The 14,202-nt window shown below is 39.5% G+C and overlaps 1 long non-coding RNA gene across 2 annotated transcripts; it reads left to right on the forward strand.

Annotated features, from left to right (window-relative positions):
* The first annotated feature begins 3,188 nt into the window (after nucleotides 1-3,188).
* Nucleotides 3,189-13,589, forward strand: LOC139354034 (uncharacterized). 2 transcript variants are annotated; one of them, XR_011605135.1, is made up of 2 exons: nucleotides 3,189-12,295; nucleotides 12,353-13,589. It is a non-coding gene; the product is annotated as an uncharacterized lncRNA (long non-coding RNA). The 2 variants fall into 2 exon arrangements; XR_011605136.1 differs by having other exon boundaries at nucleotides 12,356-13,589.
* Nucleotides 13,590-14,202: the final 613 nt, after the last annotated feature.

The raw sequence follows: 14,202 nt of genomic DNA on the forward strand, positions 1-14,202 counted from the left end.
AGAGAAAAAATCTTCTATCGATTGAGCGTTGCTTGTGGGACTCTGACAACTTAACGCAGGAACAGTTACAATGTAAAGCAAGTTACAATAGCTGCAATGTATTGGTCTCGTCAATACCTATCGATTGATCCAAAAAAAATTTTGCCACGCCCACTATAACGCCAAAAACGCTTCAATCTGCCTGCCGGTAGGTGGCGCATTTTAATTACGCTTTGCTGCTTGCATACCTCCATTTCCCTTTGGTCCCTTTAGCTGAGTAACGGGTATCTGATAGTCGGGGTACTCGACTATAGTGTTCTTCCTTGTTTTGATTTTTGATCGTGTAAATATCTGCCTTACCATTTTTTCAACTCCAGGGTGCAATAGTTTTTCGTGGTTGCTAAAAATAATTTCTTTAAATTAAGCGTAAGTTTTTATGTCCTGTAACTTAATTACTGCTCTTACGATTTTTGTAGTAGAATTCATGACCTTCTTAAAAGCTTGCTGAATAATTTCAAAATCAGAGTCGTGTTCGATGAAAAGTGCACTTGACTTGGTACAAAAGTGTTTTATTGATATTTGCTTAGCTTTTTCAATGTTTAATTCATGAAACATTATTTTAATCTAGGCTTTCTTAAAATAATTTTCACTTTCTTCACCTTCTGTATTGCTTCGAATCATTTCTACCTGTCTTGCGAAATGATTGATTGGTTTTTCAGTAATTGTTATTAAATTTTCATTATCTTATTCAGCGCTACGTGCTGTTGCATTGTTACTGCCATAGTATACTTCGATAATTTTGATTCTTGACAATGTATCGGCTACGTGATTTTGCCTTCCTTCTAAATATTTTATTTCGAAGTCGTATTCACCTAACCTTATCTTCCATCTTTGCAGTTTCATATTAGGTTCTTTGATATTGTTTAGCCAGACTAACGGCTTATGGTCACTTAATATCTTAAATCTTCTTCCGAATAAATAGGGTCTTAAGGGTTTTGTTGCCCATACTATAGCTAATAATTCTTTTTCAATTGTACTATAATTTCCTTCATGTGCATTTAGAGTCCTACTAATGTAACTGATAGGTTTGTTATCCTGAGAAAGAACTCCTCCTAATGCAAAATTGCTAGCATCAGTAGTTAATTAAAATTTTGTTTTTAAATCTGGACAAATCAGTGTGGGATCCCGTTTATGATAAGTTGTTTTAATTTATTGAATGCTGCATTAAATATATCATCTTCAAATATCACTTTAGAACCAGCTTTTAGACATTTAGTTAAGGGCTTTGAAATGTCTCCGAAGTTTGGAATGAATTTTCTGTAATATCCGCAAAGACCAAGAAATGATTTTATTTCTTTTTGAGTTTTGGGAATTGAAAATTTATTGTTTGCTTTTACCTTTTCTGGATTTGGCATTACACCGTTTGGTCCAACTATGTGTCCCGAAAATTCTGTTTCTTTTTTCAAAAATTCACATTTGTCTAGTTGTAATTATACCCGTTACTCGTAGAGTAAAAGGGTATACTAGATTCGTCGGAAAGTATGTAACAGGCAGAAGGAAGCGTTTCCGACCCCATAAAGTATATATATTCTTGATCAGGATCACTAGCCGAGTCGATCTAGCCATGTCCGTCTGTCCGTCTGTCCGTCTGTCCGTCTGTCCGTCTGTCTGTCCGGATGAACGCTGAGATCTCGGAAACTATGAGAGCTAGGCTATTGAGATTTGGCGTACAGATTCCTGAGCTTCCTACGCAGCGCAAGTTTGTTTCAGTAGACTGCCACGCCCACTCTAACGCCCACAAACCGCCCAAAACTGTAACTCCAACAGTTTTGATGCTAGATAAAAAATTTTAACTGAAATGTATTGTTCTCATCAATACCTATCGATTGACCTAAAAAAAAGTTTGCCACGCCCACTTAAACGCCCACAAACCGCGAAAACCTGTGACGCCCACAATTTGCATGCTACATAAAAAATTTTAACTGAAATGTATTGGTGTCGTCAATACCTATCGATTTATCCAAAAATAAATTTGCCACGCCCACTCTAACGCCCATAACGCTTAAATCTGTCTACCGCCGGTAGGTGGCGCATTTTAATCTCGCTTTGCTGCTTGCATATCTCCATTTAGCTGAGTAACGGGTATCTGATAGTCGAGGTACTCGACTATAGCGTTCTTCCTTGTCTTAGATTAGTGTTTTTAAGTTTTTCAAAAACGAATTTTAATGAAGTAAGGTGCTTGTCAAAAGACGTAGAGAAAAAAATTATATCGTCCAAGTATACAAGGCAATGCTTGTTTATTAATTCAAGAAGGACGTTCTTCATGCATCGCTAAAAGTTGCAGGGGCTTTTTTAATCCAAATGTCCGTACTTTGAGGAAAACGCTGTTTTGTTTATAGAATTTTTGTCCATTTCGATCTGGCGGAAACCTTTAGCCAAATCAATGGTGGTAAAATATTGACACCGTCCTAGCTTGCCTAGTATTTCGTCCATATTGGGAATGGGAAATTTATCACTAATAGTGATCTCATTTAAGCCCCTATAGTCTACTACAAGTCTAAATTTTTGTTTACCTGAAGCATCTTTTTTTTGGTACTATCCTGAATGGACTGCAATAAGGTGATTGGCTGTGCCTAATTATTCCTTGAAGAAAAAGAAAAATAAGTTTCTTTTTCAAATGAAAAAGAATACCAATACGGTTTTTTATAATGATGCTAATGATTTTCATGATGCGTTTTTATTTCATGCCTAACAACATTCGTAAAGGTCAAATTTTCACCATCACGATATTGAATGCATTTATATTGGTTTATTAATTTTAATATTTAAACTATTTCTTCTTCATTTAAGTGTTCTAAACGATAATTTTTTCCCTCTGCTAATGAATTTTGAACAGCATAATTTATTTCATCAGTATATTTTTTAGATTTTAGCAATGCCTCAAAATCATTTACTTGTGTTGGATTTTTCAAACTAATGTTTTTGTGTAAAAAATTCCGCCCACTAATAGTAGTGCGATTATATAAATAATCAATATTTGCCTGGTTTGCCTGTAGTAACTTTCGTCCTAGTAGTATGTCATAATTGGAAGAAAAGTCGTGAATATCAAATATTTGTTCTTCAGCAAATAAACTATTAGGTGCAACTTTTACTAATTCACTTAGTTCATAATGACCTGTCATAGTGCGTATAATTAACGGATCTTTATGTAAGTTAACAACAGAGGGCTGGCAGCCCACCTAATAAATAGAAGAGGGCTGACCGGCCGGCTTCCCCTTCCCCCCGCCGCGATGACGACTCAGCGCGGCAACATGCGCCGGCCGGGCGCTGACCTACCTGCCCCCCGCACCCCGTGCCGAGTCAGCACAACGATATCCGCTGGCCTGGCTCGGGAACGCTGACCGCTCACCGTGCAAGTGGAGCACGGTGAGAACTGCAAGGTCGGCAAAACTTCAGCCGGCCGCTGACACTGACGCCGACGTCGACGCCGGGACCGGACTCACGGGGCTCTGGCAGGTGTCGGCGCCGAAGACTGGGGCAGAGCCAATTGGACCGGCGAATCAACACGACTTGTCAGCTTAAGTTTATTAAATAAAGAATAATTATAACGTATACAAAAGGCCAAAGCTATTGATTGGGAGGAACTATAACACATACAAAGGCCAACGCTATCGATTGGGAAGAACGAGCTACGCTTGGGACTGCACAAGTACACCGGAATGTCTAGGTATTAAGTCGGCCCTTCCCGGGGACATACGAGGCCCCTCGGGAAGGACTTAACTGGCGCCCGAACAGGGACCTCTCCATTAAGCGATGAGGATCCCTAGGACAAAAAGTGGGAGGTGAAAACTGTGTGTGTCGTGTGGAAAAAAATTTTCTTTTGAAAAAAAAATTTTAAAAAATGAAATAAATGTGGAAAAAAGTATGTGACAAGAAAATGCGTTCCCAGTCGATTCCGAGACAAATGAACGAGAAAAAATAATTAATTAAAGTGACCGACCCGCTGCGGTGATCTAATTCACGAGCGCAAAAGGTTATAGTGAAACAAAAGAAGCGGCCAAACCGCCGCGGTGGTTTGTGTGTTGCAAATATAAAGAAATAGAAATTTTGATAACCGCTGCGGTAACTTGTTTACGAGCGGCCACCCTCTATAATAAGAAATATATAAAGTGGAAAGTGGTGTGGGTAATTCACTAGATACGCTCAGTGTTACCAGCACAGAAAGAGCCGCCTGTAATGTACCAGCCTTAAGATCTTTAAACGACATTTTTTAAAAGTAACTGATAATAAAGATAGCACTCGTTACTTATCCGAGTTAATTACCGGAGAAGGTAACCCCAGATAATCACAAGCAAAATTGCCTAAATAAAGACGGAAAGTGATCCAAAGCGAAACGTCAAAATTTAGATTTTTGTCGGATGTTTAAGCTCCCAGCTTTTGAATTCCGATCTACTCAGTCTTTCTGTTTCGAGAACTCTAAGAGTACGGTCGGCTTCAAAAAGTTAGTCCCACTTCAATTCTGGCCACACCACGTGCAGTCGAAATTCACAGAAATCTTTTTATCAAGTGATTATTAAGGCTAAAACACAATAAAATAACCAACTAGTCAAGCTCCTAAATCAGAAAACAGAAAGAAACAACAAATAAATTGAAGGAAAGCAAACTGAACGTAAGTTAAAAGAAAAGGAGGTAGCCAACGTGACATTAACATTTAGTTCTCTATCAGAAGATCAGGCTATAAACATCTAGCCAGCAGCAGGTTGTCGGTGTGGTTCGGAACCAAGCTCTTCACAATCCAGGCTAGGATAGTCGGCGGAAAAATCATTCGTCAACAGGGAATAGGATCCCTTCAGTTGGAAGGCGGAGGGTCGGCAAACTGCGGCCACAAAAGTCCACAAAGATTCATCGACGACTTCCCAACGGCAACCCCAGACACCTACACCCCAATTGCGGCCGCCACGTGCCAACACCCCCCGACAGGGCAGCTGCTCCTAGATTAGAGAGAGAGAGTTAGCCAGTATCACTTGGAAATAACCCCAAAACAAAACATTAAAATCTATCTGAAAATTATGTAAATCAAAGTGCAATTGATCGTGTTACGCTATTTGAAATACTTACGCACCCAAATTGGTACAAGCGTTGCATAACTCTCTTCTTTCACCTGTAAATGTCTGCACGAGAATCAGCACTAAGTCTTGGGTATCGACGGCGGTTGCGAAGAAATAATTAAAACTTGTCTCTCTAAGGAATTTCCACTAGTTAACCCCTGGAACCATGGAGCGCTTCATCGGAATTTTCAGAGGGTAAGTGATCGCATGCTACTCTAGTTTTGATTGTTTCGGGCAAGCCGCCGATTGGAAAAAAAAATTTTACCCCAAAAGCGAATGGGTGAGCTAAAACCCTCCAAAACGAATAACCGGCTGCCGTCCCAAAATACAAAAAACCTTCGGTGATGATCTGGTTTGCCTAAACAGAGGTCCGGCCGCGATAAGCTTTCCAGACCGTTTTGTTTTGATTGCGTTATTCGTCTTGGAGAATTTTGGCTGCCCTCAAATATGAATTAAAGGGAACTCATTGCGTGTAATTGTGGTCTGCCTAAGTAAATCAAAGAAAATAAAAAGAAAAGAAAAACAAATATGTAAACAGACAAGCCCGGTGAAGAATACGAAAGAAATAAATTAATAGATGTGACCCATACAAAGAAACCAATCAATTGCACTTAAAACTAAGAAAACCTATGCCTAGAATAAAAATTTAAAAGACCAGTTTTGTTAGATAATATAACTTGAATTGAAATCATGAAGTTAAGTAAATGAAATCTTAAATAATGTATGTTGACTACACCCATACAACATTTGTTTGTAAAACTTAATTATATATATAACATGATGCAAGGCTAAATCCCCTTTTAATTTATTTTCCGAGGACATGGGGCTCTAAAATAAAATATTAATTAACTAGACATTTTGGGGTTCTTATTTAACACCTTAACAGAAAGAACCAAGGTTGGGAGGGTATAGAAGGGTAGGACGGCCAACATCTCAGTCCCATCCGCTTTTATCTATTCAACTTATGTGCTGCATACCGATTTAGTTCATCCGCCATTCATTGTTCAGTTCCATTATTAATTTGAGGTTTTAGTGCGGAATTTCGATTAGTTAGTTTCTGGAGGGATCTTTAAATATTTCGACGTAACCGCGATCTACAACAGCCGCAACAACCCACCCAATTCCTCCCGCTGAAGCTAGGGTATCAAAAGGTCCCAAATCGCGAGTTAGTTGTGGATTCATGGGCCAGTAGGTTATCTCCAGAAGGTGAGACAGAAAAGACTTTTCCTACAAGGCGTGCGTTACAAGATTTTGGCGCCCAAGAACATGGGGCATAGCTATGATAATACAGCAATGTAAAATTGCTTTATCATAGTTGATGTACCAATAAAGTTGATGATTACATTGTATAAAAACATAGAGTATGGGTTTTCTTGGAACTCGAACTTAATTGCGCATGCGAAAAGTGTCGACCAGAAATACGTATACTTTATTAAAGGAAAGGAAGGACCTATAAAAACAGCAGTATTGTAGAATACCAGAAATAGGTTTCGGCAATCAAGAAGGTCAGATACAAAAATAAGATTCAATAAATAGCTTAATTATTTCGATGAAATTCATGAGAGTAATTTAGAGAAGTTGGACACTTATTTCTTTAATTTTGGAAATCGAGTATTTGAGCATTTGAATATTTCGACCAAATTAGAATTAGGTAGGAAATTATCTCGTAATTATAATCAGAGAAAATCATTATTTGGATTCCACCAATATAAACAACCATACTGAGTTTTGTATACAGAATCTACTGGAAAACAGAGGTAAATTCACATGAGTTTCCCTGTCCGAGATCGGCCGGTATAAATTATTCATTGGTTGGGGGGACATCTTTAGTGCAATAGCCCAGAAAAACAGAAATAAAATCAAAGTTGAATAGATTTAATTATTATTTATTTCGGAGCTTCCGAAATTGTCCAAGGAAAGAAAAAAAAAAAACAAAACAATAAAATCTAGTACAATCATGCCAGTGGAGCATACACCAGATGAATTTAGACAGCCACCACCAGCATCACAAGATGTCTGCATAGTTTGTGGAGAGCGTATGGAAGATACGCAGCCGTGTGCAGTAACCAAATGCCAACACATATTCCATAAATCCTGTTTAGAAAAACGAGTAACGGAGACAAAAGAATGTCCTAGTTGTATGGTGCTAGTAAGCCTCAGAGACTTAAAATACATTGTGGGAAATCATTCTCCGAAACCAAAAGATAACCCAAAAGGACAGCAAAGTAAGAAATTACCTGTAGGTCCTCGGCCATGTACTCGCTCTTTAACGAAGGAATTAGAACTAGTAGGTGGAGAGGAGGAAGGCGCTGTACTACCTTTACTAGTCGTTGACGAAGAAAGGTTAAGACAACAAAGGGAAAGTACTCCGACAGGTAATGTCGATCTCCGTCGGCAACGACGAGGGCCTCGAAGAGAACTTGCTGGAAGGCCGCCCGGAAGACCACGTACTCGCGGTAGACGACCGGAAAATTACGTGGAGAATATGGAGTCGATAGTCAGAGAAACCGTTTCTCAGGTTTTAGCATCGATAAATAGTTCAAACGTAGGAACAAGCCATGAGCGATCCGCACCCTCAGGTCAAATCAGTCAGAGGAGTTCGAGAAATAATGGTAGGGATGTCATTAGCTCGCATAAAATCGCAGACATTCTCCAAAAATGGGGTGTACGCTTTGATGGATCTACGGAGGGCTTGTCAGTTGAAGAATTTCTGTACCGCTTAAACATATTAACTCAAGAAAACTTGGGTAGTGACTTTGAACTTCTAAATAAAAACATTCACCAGTTGCTAATGGGGAAGGCCAGTAGTTGGTATTGGAGGTTCCCCAAACAAGTCCAAACTTTTACATGGTCTGAATTTTGTGAAGCGTTACGAGAACAATATAGGGAAAGTCGGTCCACAACTGAATTACGGGAGCAAATAAGAGCCAGAAAACAAAAACCCGGGGAATCTTTTGATTCTTTTTATGAAGCCGTTTGCAAGCTTATAGATAAATTGTCCGTAACCTTTGGCGAAGATGAATTGGTTGAAATGATTCAGGGAAACTTACTCACAGAGATGAAAGACAGATTACTGTTTGAAAAGGTTTCTTCGATTTCTGAATTGCGTCAATTAGTGCAGAAGCGAGAAAACTTTCTTAAGGATCTTGGTAAACCGCGAATGGTACCTCAAAAAGGTAAAGACTCAGCTAACTTTCGTGTTTACGCACTAGACGAAACGCCCGAGGAGGAAATAGATAATAGTGAGTCGGATCTTTCGATCGCAGCAGTCAATCATACTGGGTCGGCGAAAATCACATGTTGGAATTGTGAGATGCCTGGACATGTGTGGGAAGACTGTTTGGCGGAAAAGCGAGTATTTTGTTATGGTTGCGGAGCACCACAAATATATAAACCCAATTGTGCAAACTGTAAGCGCAAGTCGGAAAACCGCCTAGCGGGGACATTCAACCAAAATCGAGTGTCCCACAAATAAGAGGTATGCTAGATAACGTAGATAATTCCATTATAAGTGTAAGTCAACCATTGCAAGTTAGAAGTCAGCAAATTAACGTGAAGTTTATACCATACCATGAAAGATTGAAAAACTATAATGAAGTCAGAGAACGCATTTTTTCGGGAATTGATAGGAAGAGTCATCGCAATACCATACGAATGCGTCAATATTTTGGAGAACGAAAGGCTCAAAAACGTTTAGTCGTCTCAACAATATTTGAATGTAATATAGATAATCGTAGTTATGCTAAAGTTTCGTTTATGAATTATTCTGAGATAGGTTTGCTCGATACAGGGGCAAATGTAAGTTGTATTGGGTCCACATTGGCGAAAGAATCTTTTACCAACTTGTCGAATTATAAAGCAATTAAGTCGCATGTACGCACCGCTGATGCGAGATTGCATCCTGTGTCTGGAATACTGAAGGTACTCATGCGATATAAGGACAAGGAAAAAGTGCTTGATTTGTATGTGATTCCTTCCATTTCTCAGAGGTTGATATTGGGTATCGATTTTTGGAGAGTATTCTCTTTAGCTCCCGATATTCTGGGTTCCATTAATTGTTTAAAATCCGAAACCAAGGAACTGGGAGATCAGTATCCATTATCCGAATTTCAGTGTAGACAACTTGAAACCGTCAAGGAAATGTTTCCAAATTTCGAACGCAAAGGGCTAGGCCGTACTGATTGGATAAAGCATGATATAGACATAGGAGAAGCAAAACCCGTGAAGCAACGATATTACCCCGTTAGCCCTGCAGTCGAGAAACTTCTATATACCGAAATTGATCGGATGCTTAGCTTGGGTGTAATCGAGCCGTCACAAAGTGCGTGGAGTTCACCTGTTCGATTAGTTGTCAAGCCAAATAAGGTAAGGCTTTGTTTAGATGCTAGGAAACTAAATGAAGCAACTAAGAAGGATGCCTACCCGTTACAAAGCATCATGGGAATTTTTGCGCGACTTCCAAAGGCAAACATTATTTCAAAGCTCGACCTAAAAGATGCATATTGGCAGATCGGATTGTCTGAAGAAGCAAAGCCGCTAACAGCATTTACAGTCCCAGGGAGAGCTCTCTTCCAATTCACTGTCATGCCTTTCGGGTTATGTAATGCCCCGTCAACTATGTGTCGACTGATGGATACATTAATTCCACCTGACTTACGATACTGTGTATTTGGCTATTTGGATGACCTGTGTATTGTATCGGAAGACTTTTCATCTCATTTAGCCGTACTAGTGCGTATAGCGAACCAATTCAAGAAAGCTAATCTCACTCTTAACATTGCAAAGAGTCACTTTTGTGTAACGAAGGTCAACTACTTGGGTTATGTAATTGGAAGTGGAGGAATAACAACTGACCCTAGTAAAGTCTCTTGCATAGTAAATTGGCCGACCCCGAAAAATCTTAAACAAGTTCGTGGTTTTCTTGGTGTTTGTGGGTGGTATCGCCGATTTATTAAAAATTATTCCGACGTTACGTTCCCAATTACCGAGGTGTTGTCCTCCAAAAAAACATTTAAGTGGACCGAGGCCGCCCAAACAGCTATGAACACTTTAAAAGATCTTTTAACCTCAGCTCCGGTTCTACAGAATCCCGACTTCGATAGAAAATTCTATTTACATTGCGACGCAAGCGATTTTGGTATTGGCGCGGTGCTCGTGCAATTATCCAAAGATGGAGAAGAGATGCCAATTGCTTTTATGTCCCGGAAATTGTCGAAGTCCCAAAGGAATTACAGCGTGACAGAACGCGAATGTCTGGCGGTTATATTAGCTATAGAGAAATTTCGCTGCTATTTAGAAATGCAACCGTTCGAAGTAGTTACTGATCATAGCAGTCTACAGTGGCTAATGAGACAACAAGAGGTAACAGGGAGACTGGCTCGTTGGGTTTTCCGATTAACGTCATTTTCATTCAAAGTTACCCATAGAAAGGGAAAGGATCACATTGTACCCGATGCTCTGTCCAGAATTAGCGCAGATGAGATTGCAAGTTATGAATTGATTGCCCCAGAAATTGATTTAGAGTCCACATCGTTTCTTGATCCCGAATATTTACAAATGAAGGCGAGAATAATAGAAAATTCCGAACAATTCCCAGATTTGCAGGTTGTGGATCGTTTTGTTTATATTCGCACGGAACACGTTTCCGGAAACGAGGAACTAGATTCCGCTAAATGGAAATTATGGGTACCGGAACCGCTACGTGCTTCGGCAATTCGTCAAGCACATGATAGCATTGTAAATGCTCATGGTGGTATGCAAAAGACTATAGAAAGACTGCGAAGGAATTTTTATTGGCCAGGACTATCTAAAGAGGTGCGAGATTACATACGTAATTGTGAGATCTGCAAAGAAACAAAAGCTCCCAATACGACTTTGCGTCCTCCAATGGGCCAGCAGAGCATCTCAGTTAGACCTTTTCAAAAACTTTACGTAGATATTTTAGGTCCTTATCCAAGGAGTAAGAAGGGTAACATCGGTTTATTAATCGTATTAGATCACTTCTCCCGGTATCATTGGTTGTGCCCTTTAAGAAAATTTACAACGAGTCTGATCAATGAGTTCTTAAGCCAGAGAATCTTTCCAGAATTTGGAGTTCCCGAGGTAATTGTGAGCGACAACGGCGTGCAATTCAAAGCAAATGAATTTGAAGCCTTGTTAAGTAAACTAGGAATTCGACACGTATATACTGCTTTGTATTCCCCGCAAAGTAATGCGGCAGAGCGTGTAAATCGTTCATTACTGTCGGCTATACGATCGTATATCAGCAAGGACCAAACCGAATGGGATTTACATTTACCCAGTATCTCTTCTGCTTTAAGATCAGCCTTACATCAGTCGATAGGGTGCTCCCCTTATAAAGCCTTATTCGGGATGACTATAAACTACTAAAGGAAATGTCGATATTGGAAGAGTCACCTAGGTTAGAGCGCGAGGATCACCTGCAGTTAATAAGACAAGAAATAAAAAAAGCCAGTCGCAAGGCGTATGAAAAAAACGTTAAGCAGTATAACTTGCGGTCAAAACCCGTATCATACCGAGTAGGACAAGAGGTCTTTAAAAGAAATTTTCATTTAAGTCAATTCAGCAACAATTTCAATAAAAAGTTGGCACCCCAGTTCTCCAAGTGTAGGGTCAAACAAAAGCGAGGGAATGCTTTCTATTTACTGGAAACTCTACAGGGCAAAGAAATCGGAACATATCATGCTAAAGACATACGTAGCTAATTCCAGCTAATCATTCCTCGCCAGGTTCGTCAGATTATCTGGTGGGTGTAATGTACCAGCCTTAAGATCTTTAAACGACATTTTTTAAAAGTAACTGATAATAAAGATAGCACTCGTTACTTATCCGAGTTAATTACCGGAGAAGGTAACCCCAGATAATCACAAGCAAAATTGCCTAAATAAAGACGGAAAGTGATCCAAAGCGAAACGTCAAAATTTAGATTTTTGTCGGATGTTTAAGCTCCCAGCTTTTGAATTCCGATCTACTCAGTCTTTCTGTTTCGAGAACTCTAAGAGTACGGTCGGCTTCAAAAAGTTAGTCCCACTTCAATTCTGGCCACACCACGTGCAGTCGAAATTCACAGAAATCTTTTTATCAAGTGATTATTAAGGCTAAAACACAATAAAATAACCAACTAGTCAAGCTCCTAAATCAGAAAACAGAAAGAAACAACAAATAAATTGAAGGAAAGCAAACTGAACGTAAGTTAAAAGAAAAGGAGGTAGCCAACGTGACATTAACATTTAGTTCTCTATCAGAAGATCAGGCTATAAACATCTAGCCAGCAGCAGGTTGTCGGTGTGGTTCGGAACCAAGCTCTTCACAATCCAGGCTAGGATAGTCGGCGGAAAAATCATTCGTCAACAGGGAATAGGATCCCTTCAGTTGGAAGGCGGAGGGTCGGCAAACTGCGGCCACAAAAGTCCACAAAGATTCATCGACGACTTCCCAACGGCAACCCCAGACACCTACACCCCAATTGCGGCCGCCACGTGCCAACACCCCCCGACAGGGCAGCTGCTCCTAGATTAGAGAGAGAGAGTTAGCCAGTATCACTTGGAAATAACCCCAAAACAAAACATTAAAATCTATCTGAAAATTATGTAAATCAAAGTGCAATTGATCGTGTTACGCTATTTGAAATACTTACGCACCCAAATTGGTACAAGCGTTGCATAACTCTCTTCTTTCACCTGTAAATGTCTGCACGAGAATCAGCACTAAGTCTTGGGTATCGACGGCGGTTGCGAAGAAATAATTAAAACTTGTCTCTCTAAGGAATTTCCACTAGTTAACCCCTGGAACCATGGAGCGCTTCATCGGAATTTTCAGAGGGTAAGTGATCGCATGCTACTCTAGTTTTGATTGTTTCGGGCAAGCCGCCGATTGGAAAAAAAAATTTTACCCCAAAAGCGAATGGGTGAGCTAAAACCCTCCCAAAACGAATAACCGGCTGCCGTCCCAAAATACAAAAAACCTTCGGTGATGATCTGGTTTGCCTAAACAGAGGTCCGGCCGCGATAAGCTTTCCAGACCGTTTTGTTTTGATTGCGCTATTCGTCTTGGAGAATTTTGGCTGCCCTCAAATATGAATTAAAGGGAACTCATTGCGTGTAATTATGGTCTGCCTAAGTAAATCAAAGAAAATAAAAAGAAAAGAAAAACAAATATGTAAACAGACAAGCCCGGTGAAGAATACGAAAGAAATAAATTAATAGATGTGACCCATACAAAGAAACCAATCAATTGCACTTAAAACTAAGAAAACCTATGCCTAGAATAAAAATTTAAAAGACCAGTTTTGTTAGATAATATAACTTGAATTGAAATCATGAAGTTAAGTAAATGAAATCTTAAATAATGTATGTTGACTACACCCATACAACATTTGTTTGTAAAACTTAATTATATATATAACATGATGAAAGGCTAAATCCCTTTTTAATTTCTTTTCCGAGGACATGGGGCTCTAAAATAAAATATTAATTAACTAGACATTTTGGGGTTCTTATTTAACACCTTAACAGAAAGAACCAAGGTTGGGAGGGTATAGAAGGGTAGGACGGCCAACATCTCAGTCCCATCCGCTTTTATCTATTCAACTTATGTGCTGCATACCGATTTAGTTCATCCGCCATTCATTGTTCAGTTCCATTATTAATTTGAGGTTTTAGTGCGGAATTTCGATTAGTTAGTTTCTGGAGGGATCTTTAAATATTTCGACGTAACCGCGATCTACAACAGCCGCAACAACCCACCCAATTCCTCCCGCTGAAGCTAGGGTATCAAAAGGTCCCAAATCGCGAGTTAGTTGTGGATTCATGGGCCAGTAGGTTATCTCCAGAAGGTGAGACAGAAAAGACTTTTCCTACAAGGCGTGCGTTACACGCCTAGTGGATTGTGTGGCAACCGTTCCTAAGTATGTGGTAAAACCAAAAAGGAACAATACGGCCCACCGTGCCTAACACCGAATAAAGAAGGGAATCGGAATAACAAAAAATATATACAACAAATATGTGGAAAAAATCTGTACAACAAATATGTAAAAAAAAATATGTACAACAAATATGTAAAAAAAAGATATACAACAAATATGTAAAAATGATAT

The sequence above is a fragment of the Drosophila suzukii genome (assembly GCF_043229965.1).
Source record: "Drosophila suzukii chromosome 2 unlocalized genomic scaffold, CBGP_Dsuzu_IsoJpt1.0 scf_2c, whole genome shotgun sequence".
Taxonomy (NCBI): Eukaryota; Metazoa; Arthropoda; class Insecta; order Diptera; family Drosophilidae; genus Drosophila; species Drosophila suzukii.